Source organism: Mesocricetus auratus, unplaced genomic scaffold (assembly GCF_017639785.1).
Source record: "Mesocricetus auratus isolate SY011 unplaced genomic scaffold, BCM_Maur_2.0 Super-Scaffold_100018, whole genome shotgun sequence".
Classification (NCBI taxonomy): Eukaryota; Metazoa; Chordata; class Mammalia; order Rodentia; family Cricetidae; genus Mesocricetus; species Mesocricetus auratus.
The window spans coordinates 46,087,699-46,110,450 of NW_024429199.1; the positions used below are offsets into that span (position 1 = coordinate 46,087,699).

Consider the following 22,752-nt stretch of genomic DNA (forward strand, 5'->3'; position numbering starts at 1 on the left):
TGGATGATGGTGCTGATGGTGGATGATGGTGCTGATGGTGCTGATGGTGGATGATGGTGCTGATGGTGCTGATGGTGCCGATGGTGCTGATGGTGGATGATGGTGCTGATGGTGCTGATGGTGCTGATGGTGCCGATGGTGCTGATGGTGGATGATGGTGCTGATGGTGGATGATGGTGCTGATGGTGGATGATGGTGCTGATGGTGCTGATGGTGCTGATGGTGGATGATGGTGCTGATGGTGCTGATGGTGCTGATGGTGCTGATGGTGGATGATGGTGCTGATGGTGCTGATGGTGCTGATGGTGATGATGGTGGATGATGGTGCTGATGGTGGATGATGGTGATGATGGTGCTGATGGTGCTGATGGTGCCGATGGTGCTGATGGTGCTGATGGTGATGATGGTGCTGATGGTGCTGATGGTGCTGATGGTGCTGATGGTGGATGATGGTGCTGATGGTGGATGATGGTGCTGATGGTGCTGATGGTGGATGATGGTGCTGATGGTGCTGATGGTGGATGATGGTGCTGATGGTGGCTGGCCTCTGGGGGAACCGACCTGTGGAAACATCATGAATATCTGGGTAGAAGTAGAGTATGCAATTTTCATTTGTTTCACTAGCTTTTATAATCCATTGTAGAACATGAAGATGAGAATGTGCACCACGTGTTTTTTAAAAAATATTCCTTTGTTCCTTGATTGTGGCTTATTATTTTCCAAAGAGCTTAGAAATTTCCCATTTCCAGGAGGTTTCTGAATCTAAAGTGTAATCATTTTTAAAAATACCAAAATTGGTAAGATTATCTGAAGACCGTGATTCTCTCTGCTCAGAAAACCCACTTAAGAATGTGTGGGATGGAGGAGGGAAAGCAAGAGCTCCATCCTCAAGAGTGTTAACCTAGGCTTCCTATGGAAGGAGAAGCAGAGCGAAGAAATTATCCCGCACTGTAAATGAAGAGTGAGTTTAAACATCATCGTAAGAGTCATAATTTAGTTCTAGTCAGGAGTAGCTGAGCGAGAGAAAACCTGATTACTTAGAGGCACTAAGCATATTAGAAGGAATACAAATGTCTTCAGCCAGGGCAGCCACTGCAGTCCGGCCGCTTCGGGCCCACTGCTTTGATGAGAGCCAACAGACTCCGTTATGGCTGTCCATTGGGGAGAAAATGAATTTAGGATGCCGCTGTCATTTCTCTTGTCCATAGGCTGAGCTTTTTAAAACGTTGGGCCATATTCATGCAAGTCAGCTAACTTAATTTACAGCTCGGATGGAGCCTAAAGTGGTTAAGGCTGTGATGCTCCCATTGGAGGCCTTCAAACACGGGCAGCTTGCTCAGACAGACTACGGAAGACACAGATAATGCTCTCCCCAGAGTGGCCATGGACACGACCTCAGGTACCATTTAACAAAGCTGTGTGCCCATGACATATAGCATGACTCAGCCCAACTGGAAGTGATGGAAAAACACTACCCAAATGTAGTACGAATTCTAATTGATCTTAAAAATAAAAGCCCCAAGTCAGATATAAGGGTAAATACTGAAAGATCAGGTGGTATATATTACATATTATGCATAAGGGAATGTTCTAAGAATGATCTAAAATATTGTGGAAAGCTTCTAACATCTATGGGTGATTATATAGCCCATGAAGGTCTGCATTAGAATCACAGTTTGGTTACAGCTGTGGCATCGGGGCGTCCACCCTAGTCCCTGGAAGAGAGCCCGAGGAAAGCAAGGAAGGCTTGGGAATTTAACAGATTCCCCAAGTGAGTCTGTGTGCTCCCAAATGTAAGAACCAGAGCTTTATGTAGAGGAAGATGGTTGTGCATGGTGTGTGTGTGTGTGTGTGTGTGTTTGTGTGTTTGTGTGTTTGTGTCTGTCTGTGTGTGTTGTACATGTATGTATGTGTGTGTGCTGTACATGTGTGTACACATATGTGAGTGTGCATGCACAAGTGCAGAGGTCAGCCCAGGTGTCATCCTCAGGCACCATCTGCCTGGTTCTGAGACAGTGTCTCTCACTAGGACTTGAGGTACAGTCCTTTGGCTGGCTGGCTGGCTGGCTGGCTGGCTGGCTGGCTGGCTGGCCATTGGTTCACCTGTCTCCACTTCCCCATTAATGACCACAAGCCCAAATACCATATCTAGTTTTTTGCATGGATGCTGAGGATAAAATTCTCTATCCCCAGCATCCACTATTTTGAGATTATATCTGTTGACCAGTAATCCTGAAATTATTTTTATGTGTTTATATTTGGTGGGATGTTAGCTCAGAAGTGACATGTATATGCCACTAGACTTAGGGGTGAGCACGTGAGAGATGGAGGAGTGATTCTGGTTCTTTCCACAGGGCATGCACACCAGACTCATGGTTCACCATATGCAATTATATCGTTTACATGCTATCTACTCTAGAGAGTACCTTCACTTCACTGTGTGACTGCTAATGTTCTCACATGCATTAGGAGTTGTTCATGCTCTGTGTTCAGATCTTAGCAGTGACTCCATGTTGTCACAAGTAGATGGTCATTATTAGGAGTATGAATGTCACCTCCCTCTGTGCCTGAGTTGAGGTTTTCCATCCACACTGTGCCTTGCTTTCCTTGCATAAAGTGTAGGGGCAGTGGATTTGTGAGAACTAACTGGGTTTGTTCTTTCAAAATACTCAAAAACAGGGCTTGACAAAAGGTAAACACTCACTACAATAACCCAAAAGGTAGGTAGGTAGGTAGGTAGGTAGGTAGGTAGGTGTATGGATGGATGGATGGATGGGTGGAAGGAAGGAAGGAAGGAAGGATAGGATAGGATAGGATAGGATAGGATAGGATAGGATAGGATAGGATAGGATAGGATAGGATAGGATAGACCAATGAAGACTATAATGGATGATTCAAAGAGTCAGCACAGTCTTGTGGAGACATTGTATCCAGGCACATGTGCATGTGTTTCTCAAAGTTCTTGAGGATGTCTTGAAACAGAATAATTAAAAGAAGGACTGAGCCAGGCGGTGGTGGTGCACGCCTTTAATCCCAGCACTCGGGAGGCAGAGGCAGGTGGATGTCTGTGAGTTCGAGACCAAGCCTGGCCTACCAAGCGAGTTCCAGGACAGGCTCCAAAAGAATACAGAGAAACCCTGTCTTGAAAAACAAAAACAAAAAAAAAAAAAAAAAAAAAAAGGACTGAATCAGTGTTACCACAAATAAGGAGCTACAGAACAATGTAAATATGAAGCATTATAAACTCAAAACTATGTATTTCTGTGTGTGTGGACTGTGTGCCCCTCACTAGGATTAATGTGGGTGCAGTTAGGAGTTTTAAGGGCAGAGGCTGCCAAACAAAGTAGGTAAAATTTGACAGTGTGCCCAAGTCATCTGTGCCTCCTGGTCTCATTAGGCCAACATCTGGCCGTTTTTCTCACCTCCTTTAATCCTGAGATTGAGTCACTAGCCATTACACCTTCTTCTTCTCCTGTGCCAGGGAAGGACGTGGGCTGCAATTGATGCCCCTTCGGGACAAGGATAGGACATTGACTGCAGGACACTGAAAGAGACATGCTGTAGTGAGTCATCAGTCAACTCAAATCGATTGAGACCAGTATAGCACATGTCTGGGTGCGTCTCTGAGGGTTTCCCTGCAGGATTAGCTAAGGGGGAAAGACTCTCCCTGATGTGTGTAGCAGCATTGTATAGGCTGGGGACCCAGAAGGAATTAAAGGAAAAGGTGGAAGCCAGTGGGCTAGCACAGACTACATCTCTGCTTCTCTGCACACCATGCTCTCCCCTTTGGACAGATGAGACATGAGCAAAATAAACCTTCCTCCTATAGTTGTTGTCTCTCGCATTTTGTCACAGCAGTGAGAATCCTGACTAACACAGACATAAAATAGACTCTCTGAGTGCCTTCAGAAGGATCAGGGCTCAACCAATTTGATTTTAGACTATGAGAAAATGACTTTGTGCTCTTTGCAGCCACCAAGCTTATAGCTTTTGTATAGTGGCCCTAGGAAACACTCACAGTGACCACTGAACTCAAAGTGTCCTCATTTATGAAATGGACTATGATAGCCTTCCTAACCCCATGGAAGCTTCATGGAGATCAACCGCGAAAAGTGTGTGAGCAGTTTTCACATGTAAAAAACTGTCTACCCGTGTAAGACAGCTGTGTTGACTCACACCTGCAATCCTAGCATGCTGGAGCCTGAGGCAGGAGGATTGCTGCAAGTTGAAGAACATCCTGGGCTATATGGTACATTTCAAGCCAACCTGGGCTACATAGTAAGATCCTGTCTCAAAACAACATATTCCACATAAGTAGAATATAAAATTCTTACTTTTGTAAACTCTCTTACTCCCTTCCATAGCCTTAACACAATACATTCTCCATAGTATACACTCAGCAAACGTATATTGAATATTTCATTTAATCGTCGAGTTGCACTGGTTTTGCCTTTAAAAGTCCCGTAGACAGACACAAGGCCAGCACTCATCCTCAAATCACTGTCTAGACGTTCATGTGCAGCCGTTCACGTTCTTACTGCTAAGAACATTATTTCCGAAGGACATGATTTGATTTGTCTAGCTGAACATAAATAATATATTACATTATAATAGTCTGCCGTGTATTAATGTTTAATATGCTAATGAAGTTTAATCTCTGTAGATTTGAAAATAAGATTTATTTTACTTAAGGTGAGAAATATTTAATTTGTTTTCACATGTATGGCTGGTTTTATATATGCTGCTTACTAGAAGTCTAATAAATGCATATTTTATAAAAATGGCTATTTTAATAGCCTTCCTTTGAATATGCTCATCAATAAATTTAATCAATTACCTACTCAAGGACCAGAACAAGCGTTCTAGTCCTAGCACAACAAAAAAACGATCTCTTGCAAGGAAAAAAAGACAGATCTGAATAGCAGGAGCCATTACTCACAAAGTGGATGGGAACAAATTTCCCCTTTGATATCCAACTCCCACTTAAAATAAAACCACCAGAATGCTATTCTTGCTGAATTACTTCTCTCAGAATCTTTCAGCAGTTTCCATGCACCCTGGGGCTAACAGGGCCCTGTCATAACCCAGTGAAGCTGACGGCAGCCCTGCTTAGAGGGCAGAATTGAGGCCATGAAGCTACAAGCCAGGGCTCAGCGGCAGAATGGGGAGGGGAGGGAGCCTGAGACAGCCCACCCCAAACACACTCCGGCACCTACCACAACACTGTCACACTCTTCCTCTCTGGCAGGAACAATACTAAGCTGAGCAACCCCTCCTGAGCTTCTATAATGGCATTTAATAAGTCTAGAATACAAACAGCTACATAGCTCTTAGTTGCATGTAATGGATTCCTGGAAGTGAGGACAAAAGCTTTATTTCGATTCCAAGTGGACCTCACATGACATCCGCTGAATGTATACTAGGAAGATGTAATTTTAAAAGTTGTTGCCTGAGATGAGTGAAGAAAATAGGACATAGAATTAAGTAGTGATGCAGGATCCCAGACCTGTGGGGTGAGGGGTGACCTAAAAGATCAGGAAAAAGCACTATCAGTTACTGTTTGGTCACTGCTAGAATTCAGTCCATGGCCATAGCTGACTGTTCAGGTGTCTGGGAAGGAAATGCGGTTCATAAAACGTTGCAATGGTCTGGTGGTCTGGTGGTCTGGTGGTCTGGTGGTCTGGTGATCCCAGCGCTGGGCTTGAACTGCTCTGCGGCTAAGGTTGCTCTTGAACTTCTAATTAGAGGGAATGAATCTTGATCAGTAGATAACATTCTGCACAACAAGAAGCAGAGCTCATGATCATAGTGGAAAGGAAGAGCCAACTTGTTTGTTCGTAAGCAGAAGTCTGTCCCTGGTAGGGAACATGCCACGTGAAACGGCTCAAGGGCTCTGCGTTCTTGCTTCCTTCTTCCGGTGGCAAGCACCACACTCCTCTGACCCCTTGTAGACTGTCCATGGCCACAGCTACTGTGCGTCCGTCTGTAACCTGCACACACAGGACAGTGCAAAACAGAAGTGAGGAGCTTGTTTCAAAGCAGGAATGATGATCTGTTAAGTAAAATGTAAGTTCTATCCTCCCTCCCTCCCTCCCTCCCTCCCTCCCTCCCTCCCTCCCTTCCTTCCTTCCTTCCTTCCTTCCTTCCAATCCATCATGCTGCTGCAGTCTGCTATTTGCTCGTATTAAAAGGAAAGTACATTTTAAACCACTAGCATGGATCTCTCCATTTCCATTCATTCTTCAAAATATATGATCGCAATTTCAAATGCAAATGCAAGAGCATCTAACCCATAAGTGAAATGGTTGAAATGACAAGCTTTGCATTTCATAGCTGCCCGGTGCATCTGCGCTTACTTTTGGGAGAATGATGGAAAAGCTGCCCAAAACAGCCTTTGCTGTCTTCTTCAAGAAGAAGGACTCACGTTTCCCTTTCCCTCTGCTGCTGGGACACCATCTCAGCTTCAGCTGCTAGAGCCTGTAGCGACGGCACAGGAGCAAGGAAGAACAGGAGAGCATCACGGGTTACGTGTGTTTCTTAGAACGCTGTCACTTCCCCTCCTCTCTTAACACAAGTTCAATTCAAAAAGCATGTCTCGGTCTCTAAGGTCTGTGAGCTCCTTTTACCCAGTTATAAGAATAATGCCACTCTAACCTTCACTGGCCCGTGGACTGGTGCCCAGAATCCTGTCTCCATGCGGTGCCATGAGTGCCTGTGACACAAGGCGGAGCACAGGGCACGGCTCTGTGCCTGTCTCCCCAGTGTGTGCAGACCAGATGACTCAGGCTCAAAGTGATTACGATGACCAGCAACCCAAGCCGGGGAGTGACTGTGTGTGGAGCCCCACATGCCTCCATTGCTTCAGGGACGAGAAACTGGTTACTCCATGTGTGTCCAGACAGCAAGGGCAGCAGAGACCAAGGTCTTCAGGCCACACCATCAGTCTTTTAAACAGGAAAGCATTCGAAGACATTGCTTGATTTTTAACGTGCATCCCACATTTAGAAAAAAAAAAAAAAAGGTGTGTCTGGGCTTAGATTCCTGAGATGGCAGTGCAGCATTCTTTTGTCTATTACACAACTAAGCTAGGGTAATGGTGGATTACTACATTCTGCTAAGTACATCTGACCTTTGGAAAACTGTCAACAGGGATGCCCATCTTTTGGCTCTCTGGACCACATGGTCACCTCACAACTCACACTCCAGAGTCACACAGCGACCTTGGATAGCTTTTGTGAGTTCCAGAATTAATCACCAAAAGAAAGCCTTACATTTTAAGCAAGTTTATGGTTTGTGTTGGGCTGGGTTCATGGCTACCCTGGGCTGTGTACAGCCCACAGGCCGTGGGTGAGACATCCCCGACTAACACCTGGAAGCCCACGCCCACCAACCAGTTCTGTCAGACCGTATAGCAGGAGGTCCAGCCTGTCTCAGCAGGTTCTGCCTTCTTATGGTGTGACCCTGCTCCCTCCACTCCCCACGGAGGGAGCGAGTGTCCCGAAGTCACCACTCACCATCCACACGCATTTCTCCCTTTGACTAGCAAAAAGGGTTTTTTCATTGTTTCCATTTTATATGTAACAGTAGACTCATACCTCACATATCTTAAATCAACACAATTCCTCATGTGTCATTATTATTTTGAGACTCAGATTGCTACATGCAATTCTGGTCAATTCACGTAAATGACTTAGGATTTTGCATTACATAGAAATGCATATAATGTATATCTATTTCATGGTTGCCATTTAAATGCTTCAAATTTTTCTTTATTATAAACAATGGCTCAAGGAACCTGCATTTCTCCTAATATATGTGAACTTGGGTTTTTTTTTAAATATGTTCTGTGATGTGGAAGGGACATCACACTTACCGATGCTTACCCATGGGCGACCGATGGGCGTTTTGTAGGATTCTGTCCCTCCACAGAGGGCCAATACTTGGAAATGGCAAAGCCTTCCATGTTTTCTAAACAAATGCGAGTTGCTATATTTTAATTGCCACTTCCCGGATGACTAAAGATGAGCATCCATTGTGTATCCTTTGTCATTTTAGTTACTCACATTTCTCTTCTAAGAATCGTCTGCTTCAGTACGTCAGTCATCCTTTTATTAGTCACTTATTTCTGAGCAATTTGTTAATATTTTGTTCGGTATGAAAGGCACTCCTCAGTGACATGGGTTTCTAGACTTCAGTTTAATTTCCACCCCTAATTTATGTGTCGTTTGGAAAAATAGAATATAAACGTAATTCCGCTGTATTCATCCATTTGTACTTCAGGGCTCTGCGTCTCGGGCGAGCAAACCTGTCTGTGGCAGTGCTGCTACTTCCCAGCTCCGGTCACTGGATGTCCCTTTACCACTTGGCCTCTCCCCTCTCCCATGGGACGGTTTCCTTCATGCCTGCCCCCTGCTGCTCTTGTGTAGCTACCAGAGGTCTGCCACCCCTCCACCCTCCTCAGAACCATCTGGCCTGTTCTTCATGCTTCCATCTGAATCTGATGATCCGCTCCTCAGGAGAAACCTTGCTTGGATTAGCTCTGGGAATGCTCTGAATTGTGAATTAACTTGTAGGAAATCGGCTTGCTTAAGAGATCAAATGTTGCCATTCAGGAAAAAAAAAAGCATATAAATGTTAATTTAGATATTTTTGCTCGTGGTTTTACGTCTTTTCCAAAAAGGTTTTCTCAGCTTTTGTTGCTTCAATTTAAAAAAAAAAACACTCTGCTGTTTTCTATAATCTTTCTACTTCCTCTAGAATATTACCTCTGAATGTATTCATAGTTAGAAATGAAGTGTTTGTACTATACCGTGAGTTTTTGCCAAGTTAGGGATTACTGAATGAATTAATTCAAAATGCACCTGACACCAGTCTATACAGCCAATTGTGAATAATTTCCTCAACTAAGCAGTCTAAGGGAATCTTATGGAGTGAGTAAAGCATCCACACTAGATGGGCCCTTCCTGCTTTGTTTCCAACTAGGGCAAGTAGAAAATGCTCTCCCACATGGGGAGAGCCTCGCTCGTAGACTCCTCAACCATGAAGATCCAGCCTCATCACTGTTCCAAAAACCAAACCAAGTTTGCTGCACTATCTTGAGGATGAAAGTAAGCGGACAGATTTTGTGACATCTTTGTGAGCAGCAATATTTTTGAAATAGGAGGTCTGGGAGGGAAAGCCCTAATGGCTACTTGGATCTGAAATCACAGTCTGCTAATGAGCTCTTTGTGGAACCCGCTTAGGTCTGATTTGTGAATTTCCCCATCCTTTGATACCATCATTATCTGTGACCCACAGTGTGTGCTCTGACCATAATCTTCCTCTTCCTGAGTTTGTTCCAGACTGTGCACCTTCCTGTCTCACTGTGATGCTTGCTTGCCAGCCCTCAACAGCATTTTCTCTCTCCAGAATTTTAAACATAATATTTAGTCCTGTTCCAGGGAAGCTCTGAATTATCCCACCAAAATCCTCAGAAAAGTCATCCATTCAAAGAGAAGCCCAAGATTCCACATGCAATGAATACAGAATGGACTCTCCTGCACTCCTGAAGTAGACAGAGCTTGAATCCCTTCCCTCCATGCTTCCCACTGCCCTAACTGCCTCCAAACCTTCAGCCCTTTGCTAGACACCAACTGAGTAAACACACACACACACACTATACACACACACTCACACATACAGACACACACACTATACACACACACAGACACACACACAGAAACACACACATACACGCACAAACACACACACACAGAAACACACACTACACACACAAATACACACACAGATATGCACATACACACACACATACATGCACAAACACACACAGACACACACAGCTGTGTTCTTAACAATGACAGAGGCTATTGTCTCTGATGGACCAGAAGCCGTATAGGTGGGTCTCACCACTCATTCACAAATCTAAAAGATGGGAACACATTTTATGGGTGGAGAACAGCCCAGGGTCACCAGCTCTCCAAGTGACAGAATCCAGACTTCAAGTTCTTGACTGCAGCTCTGGCAGGTATGACATTCACCAACAAGGAGACAGTGCCTCTGCTAAAAAATTGTAGCCAGGCTTAGACCCTGAAGAAACCAGCTCCACTGCCAAGGCCTGTGTCACAGTGACTGAGAGAGATATGAGTACTCCAAGGCCACCACAGATATAAAATGAGCCATGTGCCTGGGCTGAGGCAGACAGGAATGCCTTGTAGTGGCCATTACAAACCCCTGCCAAGCGCTCCTGGATTGTAAAGCAGTCTGGTTCTTGCCTGGTTTGATGCCTGTTTGGACCTGCAAGATTTTCTGTATTAACAAGCAGATCAAAGGCCACATGGGCTCCTGGAGAGCAAATGGGAAAGCTGTTGACAGTTATGGATGAACTCTGATCACTGCCCCTAAATGGACAGTTTGTCACTTGATCATCTGTTTTCTGTGAAGTCTCTTAGCTGTGCTCATTTCTTCTCAAGCCTACCCATTAGTTGACCACTGAGAAAAAGGTGCCAGAATCCTAATTAGGACTAATGTAGACCCCAGTTACACTAACAGTACTTGGGTTGGTTGTCACAACTTAACTATGCCCCGTCTTTACCTTTGTCTAGTTCTTTCTAGAATAGTCATCTAAATCAGAGGGTGTCCACTGGAGCCTAGAGTCACACTGATGCTCAGTCTTCCCATTCGGCTCATATTTGTCTGTCACAGTCACTGTGAGATATGGCCACAGTCTTGATGTCTTAAATCAACAAACCACATTCTGTCCATTGCCTAGAGGCCAGACAGTCAAGGTGAGCTTCACTGGGCTGAGATCCAGTCAGTCAGCTGTGAGAAGGGCACTGCCCCAGCAGCAATCGTGAGGTACACTCCTACACGCTCCCTTGTCTCTCAGTCCATGGCCACATCAGTCCAGTGTCTTCCTCTGTCTTCCCGTAGTCTCCCCCTCCCTCGTCTGTGTTTCCCTACTCCTCTGTTTCCCTACTAAGGACATTTGTGATTGGATTTAACACCCACCTGAACAGTGCCAGGGACTCCCAGTGTCCCTATCCATGATCCCGTTACCTTAGGAAAACCCTTTTTCCTAAGTGAGTAGCATTTGTGGGTTCTGGAAGTCGGGGCCTGATCTCTTCCTATAGCTTCAGAATTATGTACTCTCATCAGGCTCACACGTTTTCTCTGTCAAGTGGGTATAAATGGCATATATGTTCCGTAGGATTGTTTGAGCTCAGCTGAGATCATCCGTGCAAAGCTCTCAGTAAAACCTTGGCGGGAGAACTTGGCTGTCACACTGGTTCTTTGAGTCGCTCTCAGACCAAACCCCAGAGGATGGGCATCGCCGTGTCCCAACGCTTGTCCCAGCCCTTGTGACCTTTCCTCCATGGGCTTCTGCTGGAACGAGGTCCCTCTCCTTGTTCTCCCTATGCAGCTGTCATGGTCATTGCCCCCTGTCTCTTTGCTCATCCCAACCCTGTGCATCCTGTCAGGGCCTACTTGAGCCTCATTCCTCAAAGATTTCCTCAGCCAGTCCAGCCCAGGCATGCTCTCTCTTTCTGAGCTTTACGGGGCCTGATACCAGGATGCATTGTCAACTCATGTCACATGCTTTTTTCAAAGTCCAAGATGCCAGATAACAATGGCAGGAATCCGGGGCATTTACAGTCTACACCTAAAGCTTCATTTATTTTGGGAACGAGCTAGAAGTACTTAATCATTTTGAACTTTCTGTTCATGAGACAGTGTTGAAAGATGAATGAGTGTGGTATGGAAGATAAGCACACCTGATGTCTTATTAGGATTCTGTGGCTATGAACATATGCTAGGACTACAGCAATTCTTATAAAGAAAAAAACATTTAATTGGGGATGGCTCACAGTCTCAGAGTTTAGTCCATTATCATCATGGTGGGGCATGGCAGAGTGCAGGCAGACAAGGTGATAGAGAAGACACTGAGAGCTCTACAGCTTGATCCATAGGCAGCAGAAACAACCGTATCCCACACTGGTCATAGCTTGAGCATATATATGATCTCAAAGCTGGCCTCCACAATGACACACTTCTTCCAATTGTTGTGCCAAAATTCTGAACCCCAATGCAAAAGCAAAGAGTCTTTTATTATTAATGAGTTAACTGCATTAACTTGGGCCCTTCATCTGTCCAACACAGTGACTGGCATGAGAAGGACCCCAAAGGGCTGTGAGGCAGGGGAATTTATTAGGCATCATGAGGGGAGTATATAGGATTATGCAACAGTCTCAGGATTGGTGCACTTCCAGGCTTGGATAACCTGTTCTGTGTTCATTGGTCAACTGGTTGTTATGGCCTAAAGGGCGGTTGCTATGCTCTGCACATCACTGTTATGCCACTTTTACCATAAAGCACCATAAAGTACGTCCAAAGCCTGCCAGCTAACTTCTGATTGGTTACTTGCCATGTGGAAGGTATCTGACTTCCTAGTAACCAGGAGGAGGAGTAAAGTCGGGCAAGCACATGTTGCTGAGTCTTCTCTGCTGCCTGTCATGGCTGCTAAAGCAGGGGGCTGGGTGAGGGTCTGGTCCCTTCACAATAAGGCTATATCTCCTAATAGTGCCACTCGCTATGGACCAGGAATTTAAACACATGAGTCTATAGGGCCATACTTATCCAAACCACTAAACCCGACATGTGGTAAGCTAAAGAAAAGACATGTAGACTAGCCCACAAAAGTTAATAGAGAAAATAGGAATGTCATGTGGTGAAAAAAACCAAAACAACAAATGGCAGAAAATTATGACCCTGAGTTGACCTAACAATACAATCTAAAATAGATAGATGTTTTAGTTAAGGCTTCTATGGAAACTCTTAAAAGAAAAACATTTAATTAGGGTGGCAACTTACAGTTTCAGAGGTTCAGTCCATTATCATCATGGTGGGGAGCATTGATAGCTTGCAGGCAGACATGATGCTGACTGCATCTTAACTAGAAGGTAACAGGAAGTGGACTGAGACATTGGATGAGACTTGAGCATATGAGACCTCAAAGCCCATCCCTACAGTGACACACTTCCTCCAACAAGGCCATACCTACTCCAGCAAAGCCACACCTTCCAACAGTGCCACTCCCTATGAGCTTATGGGGGCCAGTTACATTCAAACTACCTAGCCAAAAAGACAAAACTCAAATAAGTGAATACCAACACTAACAATAGAGTTGATTCTGGACAGCTATGCTAACAGATGAACTTTGGTACACGAATCTGATATCACATCCAAGGCACTCTTCTCTACGCTTTCTGAATACTTAAAACTGACCAGAAAGAAGAATAAAACCTCAACAGATTTCTAAGGTTAAAACTGAGCAAATGATGCTCTCTAGGAATAATAAACAGAGAGTGGGTTTAAATGAAATTCTTAGCTTGTAAGCTAAGGCCTTTAGAAGATAAATATTGCTTATTCAGTTTAATAATCAGAAAAATTGGGGATGGATTTGATTAAAACAGGTTTATTCATATATTAAATATAGAAAAATAAGTTTGCAAAAGAGAAAAAGACCAATAAAGCAAGCAAAATCAGAAAGAATAAAATAAATAAAAGCAAAACTTCATGAAATCAGCATAGTGACACCCCGTCTAATCCCAGCACTCTGGATCCTAGGGAGGTGGATCTCTGTGAGATTGAAGCCAACATGGTCTACAAAGAGTTCCAGGTCAATCAGGACTACATAGTGAGACCCCATTAAAAATATTAATGAAATAATATAAAGGAATGGTAGGAGTAACCTACAAAACCAAACCCAGTTCTGTAAAATGCCTAATAAAATGGACAGAGTTTAACCAAGATTGGCACAAGGGAGGTTTAATCAGAATCGTGGGAAAAGATTGTCAACTTGAAGCATAGTTGAAATGATTTCCCAGAAAAATACAAATTAGAAAATTACTCCAAAGCCCAGAATAAATGATGAACATGGTAAGCAATGTAAAGCTGCACCAACATTTGTGTCATAAAAACACAAAGATACAAAACTGTAAAGGGTGATGTTGGAAGTAAGTACAGTTTGATGAGGTCGAGAGAACGTCATCAGGTCCTCATAAGAGTCTAAGCAGAGAGACAAGGAGGAACAGGTCCCCTCCCCGCCCCATGTCCACCCTGCTGCAGTGGCAGAGCCGTTAATGTCCATACATCCGTCCCAGTCTCTGCTGCTGAGGACACGTCTCAGTGACTCCTGGATACAGACTGCTGTGAGTGGCACAGACCGCACCTGTCCTATTGCAGGGGCCTCTGTTTTCTGATGGGTGGCACTGCCCCACCTACCAGCATCCTGGCCTGGCATTGGTACCAGCTACCAAGGAGAGGAAACCTGATACCTGCTGAAGGTGGGGGAGCAGGAAGCACCCTTCAGGGAGATGGGGGAGAGGGCAGCTTACTCTCCCTTCCCTTCTTGCGGTGGGGAGAACCCTGTGATTTGGGCTTCAGTTTCATACACTCACCCGTAGCCTTGAGCAGCATCCCTTCCGCTAAGGCTTCTCCATCCTCTTCAGTTCCGACTGACCACACGTTCTGGCATTCCTGGGATTTTTAGAGCCTTGTTTGCAGACCACCATCCCCAAGGTCTCTTTCCCTCCTTCCCTCACAGTCCTGTCTGTGTAGCACCATTGGTGACCAGGAGGTGTGATGCATAGCCTTGTCTCCTTGATCAGAACCCCGAGGCTTGACCTTCCCCCTTTCGCTGACCACAGCAGTGGGTCATTTGCCTGAGGCTGGGATGCTTCCATTTCCCTCCTGGTCACTTACGCTGGTTCCTTCTATTAGGTTTCCAAAAGCAGAAGCCATGTTGACGACCCAAGTGGTGAGTTACCAAGTCTAATGACATGGAAATTAATAAGACAAGTCTTGAAGTCACCATCTGTCTCCACACCATCTCCTTGTAGATGTTTATCAAGCTCAGAAGCCTGCCATATGTGTAGCATATTGTCCAAAGGAGGGGAAACACTATTTTTTTTCTGAAAAATCTGGCGTTGTATGTGACATTTTGTTCCCCTCGATAGTTGGCCTTCTTTTATCACAGGTAAATCGAATGGCTGCGTCCCATTTATCTCTGTTAGCTTTTCATAATGGTGGTTCTGAGCGGTTCCTGCTTTTGCAGTGTTGGGACGCATTCTGCTACGTGTTTAACAATATCTTTGAGGTGCAATCTGTCCCTGCATTCTTGCCTCACACGCCACCAAGTTTTAAAATGTCTTTTCAGGAACGATCTACTCTAGTTTTTTCTCCCTGTGGCTTTTGTTCAAGTTTCTCTCCTTGCGTGGAGTTCATTTCCCATTCATTTCCAGCGTTCCTCTGAAAACACAGGCACTATTATGCCACCTTGCACGTGGTCATGCCTCAGAATGTGGTTGCCTCTAAGCCACTGACCCCATTTCCACCCTGTCAGCCCAAGCAATGCGTTCTGTCCTGCATCCCCTTTTCAGTGAGTCCAATATCCCTTAGGGAGCTTATCAATCAGGTTCTGTCCCCATAGTCAGCCCGCCTACAGATTGATCCATGGCCTCATAGACCCCGCACTGAGCACACGGTGGCCAAGAGAATGTCGTATATACGATTGTCAGTGCTTCAAACCCAAATGAGAAGTACGGGATGCTATTCATAGGATCGCTGTTGACTGTCTCAAGTAAGCGCACATACATACATACTGGTTTCTTAAATATAGAAAAGTGAAACATAGCCTGTTTACAGGATGGTAATCAAACATTTGCATCTGCCACCCTCTTCTCATCCGCATGGCAAGTCATCACGTAGGCAGTTTTTCATCCCCAAGTTAAAGATAGGCAACCTGCAATTCAGAGCTCAGGTTTCTGCCCTGGTATCTTCAGCTGTGAACTACCTGCCAAGAGCTGTCATGTGGCGATTCTTCTGATTTCTACCATTCCGTGGCCTCTGAACTTCCCCAGCCACTCCTGTCTCCTGGTCCACCCCTCATATCTAGGATGACAGAATTTCCCTAAACTCAGTTTTTAATTACATGCTTTCCCTCCCCCATCATCAGTAGTTACCTGTTATCCTTCAAAAGGAAATAAGCACTTTGACAATATAAGGAATTTTCTTCCTTTAGATCAGTAGTTCTCAGTTTGTGGGTCATGACCCCTTTGGGGTCACATATCAGATACTTTACATTATAATTCACAGCAGTAGCAAAATTGTAGTTAGAAAGTAGCACCAGAATGATTGTACCGTTGGGGTCACCACCACATGGGGAGCTGAACTGAAGGGAAGGTTGAGGACTGCTGCTTCAGATTTTTCTCTCACACACGTTTGCTGTGCTACGCGGATCCCTTTCTTCACACTTCCTTGTCTCAGAGAAGCCACCACCCTGTCTGCAATGGCCCTGAAGCCCCAGCTTCCTGCCAGCCTCAGCCAGAGCCAACCTCTCCCCTGGGTCCTTTTTGACAACCAGAGCAGCAGGAGCCCCCCCCCTTTCTTAAAGACACACTTCCTGCTTGCCTGAGACACAGGTGCTGCTGGCACCTCCTGCTTCCCATGATGCCCAGCAATGTCTCCCCCATGCTGGAGGTTTGCTAATCCTGGTATCACTGTAAGTTGGAAATCAGGCTGTCTGCTCCCTGTGTCTGTCTGTCTGTCTGCAGGCATGTGAAAAACACGCTGTCACGGACCGTGGAGTTTAATCAGGTCATTTTTGTCTTTCTGTTTTCTTTTTTTTCTTCTTTCTTTTTCTATCTTGTGTTTTAGAGACAGAGTCTCACACTTCGGGGCAGGTTGGACTGGAACTCACTATGTAGCAATCCTCCTGCTTCAGTAGTAGCAATCCTCCTGCCTCAACCTCCCCCAGTGCTGAATTGCAGGTATGAGCTACTATGCCTGGCTTCCTTTTCTTCTTTAATGATAGTTTGGCAGCTTGCATGTGTGAACAGCCTGTAACACGTAAGCCTGTAAATGCTAGCCTCTTACCTGTCCCCTGTATTTAAGACAGTGGCTGATACATATTTCCCATTCTGTGAACATGTCTACATTTTCCTTCATCATGTAATTCACCTAAATTTGATATACAAAGGCACACATCCAACGTGAGATCCGATCACAGATGTCATCTGGAGGTTGGTTCACACGTATACAAGTCGAAGAGTCCATCATGGTCTGGTTAGCAGCTCGCACGGAGAGAGGACATCTGTGTTCTAGCAGAAGAGCCAAGTCTAACTAAACACGCCACCCTTCTCTCTAAACCCCACTTTTAGGGAGGCCAGGGAAGCAACCCTCAAAACTCACACCTTCTCCCTAAGAGCGAAGGGAAGCACCCCAGCATTTGTACCACGACTCCCCACAGTGGGAAGGAGTCTCCTCTTGTGTCCTTCTGTCTGGCTTCAGTTCTGACTGCTGCTGTCTATGTCTGAAACAGTGATGGTGTGTCCACCAGGAGCCCTCGGCGGCTCCTGCTAACACCGAGAGCCTTGTATTCCTCAGGGTCCCCTGACTCATTGGTAACTTATATTTGGCCAAGTCACAGCCAGCGGCTTCTCACTTGACTGGTGTGCCACACCCAGCATCTTGTAGAGAAGAGTATGTCTCATGACATGTCTGTGCAGAAAATGGTCCTGATGCTGGCTCAGGCAGGGAGGGAGGGTTCCAAGCCTCCCTCTGGCCCAGGCTAGCACCTTTCCCTACCCCCAAACTTCCATCGCCTCCAGGCCCCTGGCTCTGCTTTTCTAAGGCCCAGACTGCGTGGCTCTTACACCCCCCACCTACCGCAGTCCACACCCACCTCCTCCAGTGTGCAGCAGAGGCAGCAGGGCCTGCTTCCTCCAGAGGTCAGCACCTCTTACAGGGCCTGGAGCCCCTTCCCCAGGTCTCTGCCACCAGAAGTGGCTTTGCCCCACAAGCCATACTTTCTTAACACCTTGGTCCTCCTCCTAACATACTAAGTTTTCTGCATGCCTTGTTCTCCTCTTCACTCTGAACACAAAGAAACGCGACCTTCTGTATCCAAACGCCCCCCCCTTCCGCTAAGCTAGAAAAAGCACTGTCTTCTCTGGAAAGCTCGCTTTCTTCATTTTCCGTTCACCTCATAAATTTATTTTCTGGAGCACTGCAGGCACAAATACATACTTGCCCAGCCCCTTTGGTCAAACCTCTCACTCGCTACAGCCTCCCCTGACAGACGTGTCCCTCTGGGTTGCCCTCCTGTCCTTTGCATTGAAAATCTTGTCTTTCCCCTGCCCCTCCTTTTCTCCAGTCTTCTCTCCCAGAAATGCCCTGCTGCCTGTTTGGTCCCCGAGAGCTGCACTTCAAGGTCAGCTCAATACCACCTTCTTGAACGGATCCCGCTCCAGTCAGCCTCCTCCCCTACCCCCCCCTTGTGCCCCCGGGGAAAAAGAATTGTTTCTCCCTCTGTGTTCCTACAGCACTTGGGCTATGGTTTCAATCAGCACTCCTAATGTCCCATTGTTACTTCTTCTTGGTGTCAGTGACCTTGACAGCTGTGCTCAGGGTCATCCCTTTGCTATTCTCCAGTTTAGTGAATGGCACAGAGCAGGTAACAAACACACTGGCTAATTTATATTTTTAATAATAAATTTGGTAAAAATCATGACCAAAGAAAATATTTGTTATGCTTGGTTTTCATCACATTCATATTGGTCTGGAGTATTTGTTCTGCCCTGGAAGTTTGAAAACCTATTTCAGATCTCTTAAAACTCAGATTTTGAAAGCAAATCTCTTAAGATTGAAGTCTGTCCAAGTGCTTTATTTCCTAGGGGTTTCCACATCTCAAAAAAAAAAAAAAGTGGTGAAAACTGAAAGTGCTCTATGTTCTTTAACAAGGCAATAATTTGGTATATACTTTGGACTTCTATCTGTAAAGGGTATAAAGAACCTTTATTCTGAAGCCCTGTTTGCTAGAACCAGAACCGCCCATGCTCCTCTAGAATAGAACAAAACATTTGCTGTACTGTGAGGTTTTTTGTTTTTATTTTTATTTTTGGTTGTTTTTTTTCCAATTCCTTGCTCTTTAGACTGTTGTTTAAAATCCTTATGTTTTTTAATATGTTGCCAAGTAGAAAAGTGATAGCAAATTCCACAGTGTAGACCAGCCCGCCCTCCTCCCTCCCTCCCTCGCACACACATAATGATGTCTGCCTTGGCTCCCACCCTCATCAGCGGACTTTTGTTCCAGGACTGAGAACGACAGCCTCCCACTAAACAAATGAGCTCTCCGAAGGGTGAGCTTTTCTCCGCTTTTCCTGCAAATTAGCATGAATCTCTGCTGTTGTGTGGAATGTCAGAGATGTTTTTCCCCCTCAAGAAGAAATGTGCAAAAAGCCCGGTTTGCATTCCCAGCCATAATTCCTCCACCTCTGTTGAAGGCAGTGCCAGTGTTTGGGGGATGTCACAGGGAAAAGGCTCAGTAACTGAGCTACCCACTGACACTGTCCTTTAGTGAAGGGGAGAAGTGACATTGAGTCAATTTCTCACCTGAACTCAAATATTACCAAAGCTCTATCTGCAGAGTGAAACGTGAAATAAAATCAACAACGTGTTAAAAATTCCTAAACCTTTTCTTTACCATGATGCTCCTTGATAAGTGCTCAGAAAGCCACGCTTATACTTTTGAGCCCTCAGTATCTGCCCTGAATATGTCTTAGAGCCCACCATCTTTCCTCTTTAATTTCAGTTTGTTTGGTTTAATGATAGCTACTGAACATAAATGCCAAATTACGATGTCACTTTCCAGCTGTGTGTAGAACTTTATATTTTAAATACCAATTTGTGAAGAAAGACGGCTTCCAGTTCAGTTCCCATCAGCACTAGAAGTTTCAGCAATTGCCAATTATTTTTCTAAATTACCTATTTTAATTAAGTAAAATATTGCGAATTTAAGATTATGAAGTGTTCAAGCATTATTTCATCTTTAACTAATTAGTAGGAGAAAGGAAGTATGTTTGGGAGCCTCACACGGCTGTTTGTAGAGTGAAATGCTTTTTCCATGTCTTCAGGGCCTTGGTTTAAGGCAAGCAGTAAAACCTCTCCCTAAGCTCTATTACCTACATGGTCTCTGCAAAGGACAGCATGAACTCAATGTCAGTTCCAGTATAATGTAAGGTGGTTTATGTATTAGACGCTCAGGACAGTGATGGTAATGGCCACTTGGCCATCTGAGTTTATCCAAGCTCCTCAGGGGCGTTCCCAGAGCGCTGGGGTCTTCGGCCCACTCCCTGAACCCATGCCTAGACATTAGGAAGAAAACTTAATCGTACCCGCAGACATAACTGACATCCAATCTCACCTTTGAAATTGCCATCCCTAACTTGACTGTGGGTCAGCGCCCTACTCCTCACAGGAGTTCACCTAGAAATAAGCACAACCAAGAAAGCTGACACCGAAATTCGTCTGCCGGAACAGCATCCAGCACCATTGGCAACTGAAAAACATCATTTCAATGCAGACTCTGACAGCCCAGCAATGTTGTTCCCAGGTAGAAGTGGCAACCGTCTTCCAGCAGCATGCCCCTTGGCATCCCTCCTCATGAGCATGACCCCTTATTACTGCTTAGGTCCTTGCAAGATGCAGGTCAGGCAGGAATTTTGCTGGGCTGTGACAGGGAGAGCCAGCATCCTCAGTCAAGTGAAATAACCATGCAGTCTTGATGAGGTTGTTAGGAACGACAAAGGAAAATAGAAACAGTTTGCGATATTTATAGACACATTTCCATTTAGAATAACTTGTGTGTGCTGAGATATTGGCTAGAGGCTCTCTGTTGTAAGAAATGGCTGCCTTGCTTTTTAATCTTCAGATTGAGGTTAAGCTTTAAGCGCAAAAGTGTAACCAGCAATCTTTATGCCTGTGACCATGGCATGTGTGATTGATAGTCCCGCATTTGCAGCCTGATAGGGAGCCCCATGGGGACAGAGAAAAGGGCCCTTGAAGTCCCATCTAGCCCTTTTATTGTGTTTTGTTTCATTCATCCACAGGACTCTGGAAATCCTCTTGGAAAATGGTCTTGATGCATATTTTAACTGAAACGTTACTCTCAGAGTTGTTTTCCAATCTATTCAGCAAGCAATTTTAGGTAATACATCTTAAAATACAAAAATAATGAATTTTGTCATTGTTTCCAATGTAATCATAAGAGTTCTTGGAGTTTCTAGAGAGAGAATCTTTTACAACGTTTAGATCTGTGGTACTTGACAATTTGAAGCATCCAAAATGATATAGGCAAACTCAATGGATGGCCCAATTACATGCAATGGAAGTCAATAAAGATAAACGCAAGCCACTGTCTTGATCAGTAATAATCCCATAAATAAAAGATAAGAAAGAAAACCAATTAGACTTTAGCATGATGAAAAGACGAAGAGGTTTTGATGAGTGAAAACTGAGTGTGGCTGAGGAAAATAGCCGATCATATTGTAGCTTACTAATGCAAGGCTCTGAGTTGCTCCGTAAGCCAGACACAACCTGGACAAATGATGTTAAGGATTCCAAACAATGGTCAGAAGACAAAGACCTAAGCAAGGGGCCAATGTGACTTGGCACCTAGTGGTGCTGTGTCTCCAAACGAAGATGGGCGCTTGAGAGGTTCGCAGAAGGGACATGTTGCTGTTGCGCCTCCCAAGACCTCTCTGGGATGCCTAGGTCTAGCAGGCAGTCTTGGCATAGCCCGCTCTGAGCATTCTCCTGCTCTGTGTGGGCAGGGAAAGGCCCAAGGGAAGCAGGCACGGTGGCATTGTTCTAGAAGGTTCTCTGCGGTCCATCCCTCATCAGTGACAGGCTGGGAATGTTAAGGAAGTGACCAGCGGCTGAACAGTTAGCTTGAATACAGTCTGTTCAGGCAGCTCAGGGTGATGACCTGGAAAGCTTGGGGACCCCCACCTCCTTGCAACGTGTCACACTCAGGAGGAGGCTGCCCGAGCAGCCTTTGCACCAGAACTAATCCAGCCGCGGCAATTCACTGGCAATCACCATGTCCCATATGGGGATCCAGTTCTTGGTCACATGACGCCCAGCCACATTCCTGGATAAATGCTCAGAGTACCTGTCAACTTGAATTCCAGATGAGCAGTAAATACTGTTTTTTAGTATATGTCATGTAAACATTGAGTTTCTTATATTAAAATGTTGGTTGGTTTTCTCTTTTCTCCTTTCTTTCTTTTCTTTTCTTTCTTTCTTCCTTTCTTCCTTTCTTTCTTTCTGTAGTATGGGAGCCCTGTACATGTAGACAAGCGCTCTACAGCTGAGCTGCATGTTCTGCTTTTGTCATTTATGCTTAGCCCACAGTTAACTAAACAACTGTACTTTATGAGTCAACCACAGTAGTAAACACATGCCTTGCATGTACATGATCCCCACATCATACAGTCCAACATGTGACATGCTACTGCTGCCAACAAATAGGCCTGAAGCCTGCTAGAAGCTAGGTTGACAGGTATGCTTAGCTAACCCGGAAGAGGCTAGCATACGCACCCACACACACACACACACCCATACCCACACACACCCACACGCACACAGAGGCATACAGGAAAGCCTTGGGTATACATGTATGTGTGGCCAGTCAATGCAAAGAGGAGTCAGCTAGGGTAGCAGAGCCCCCACCCCCAGGTTCATGGGGAATTCTACCAGCCAGAGCCTCCTGGGGTCCAGGGTTTCCCTTCTCTGTTCCTGTGTGCCAAGTTCCCAAACCTCCTAGTGTGGAGTCTGCTTTCCTACAGTGACTTCCTCATTTCAGGGACTGTACCAAGTCTCTGACATTAGAGACCTCTCATGGTCCCCAGAGCC

At 45.2% G+C, this 22,752-nt stretch overlaps 1 protein-coding gene and 1 long non-coding RNA gene across 2 annotated transcripts in view; one reads left to right on the forward strand and one right to left on the reverse strand.

Annotated features, from left to right (window-relative positions):
- Pacrg (parkin coregulated) overlaps positions 1-22,752 on the forward strand; it is a 414,782-nt gene that overhangs the window by 274,521 nt on the left and 117,509 nt on the right. The window lies entirely within an intron of this gene.
- LOC121144453 lies at positions 5,359-7,009 on the reverse strand. The gene is made up of 2 exons (XR_005881807.1): positions 6,357-7,009; positions 5,359-5,990 (listed from the first exon to the last, which is right to left on the reverse strand). It is a non-coding gene; the product is annotated as an uncharacterized LOC121144453 (long non-coding RNA).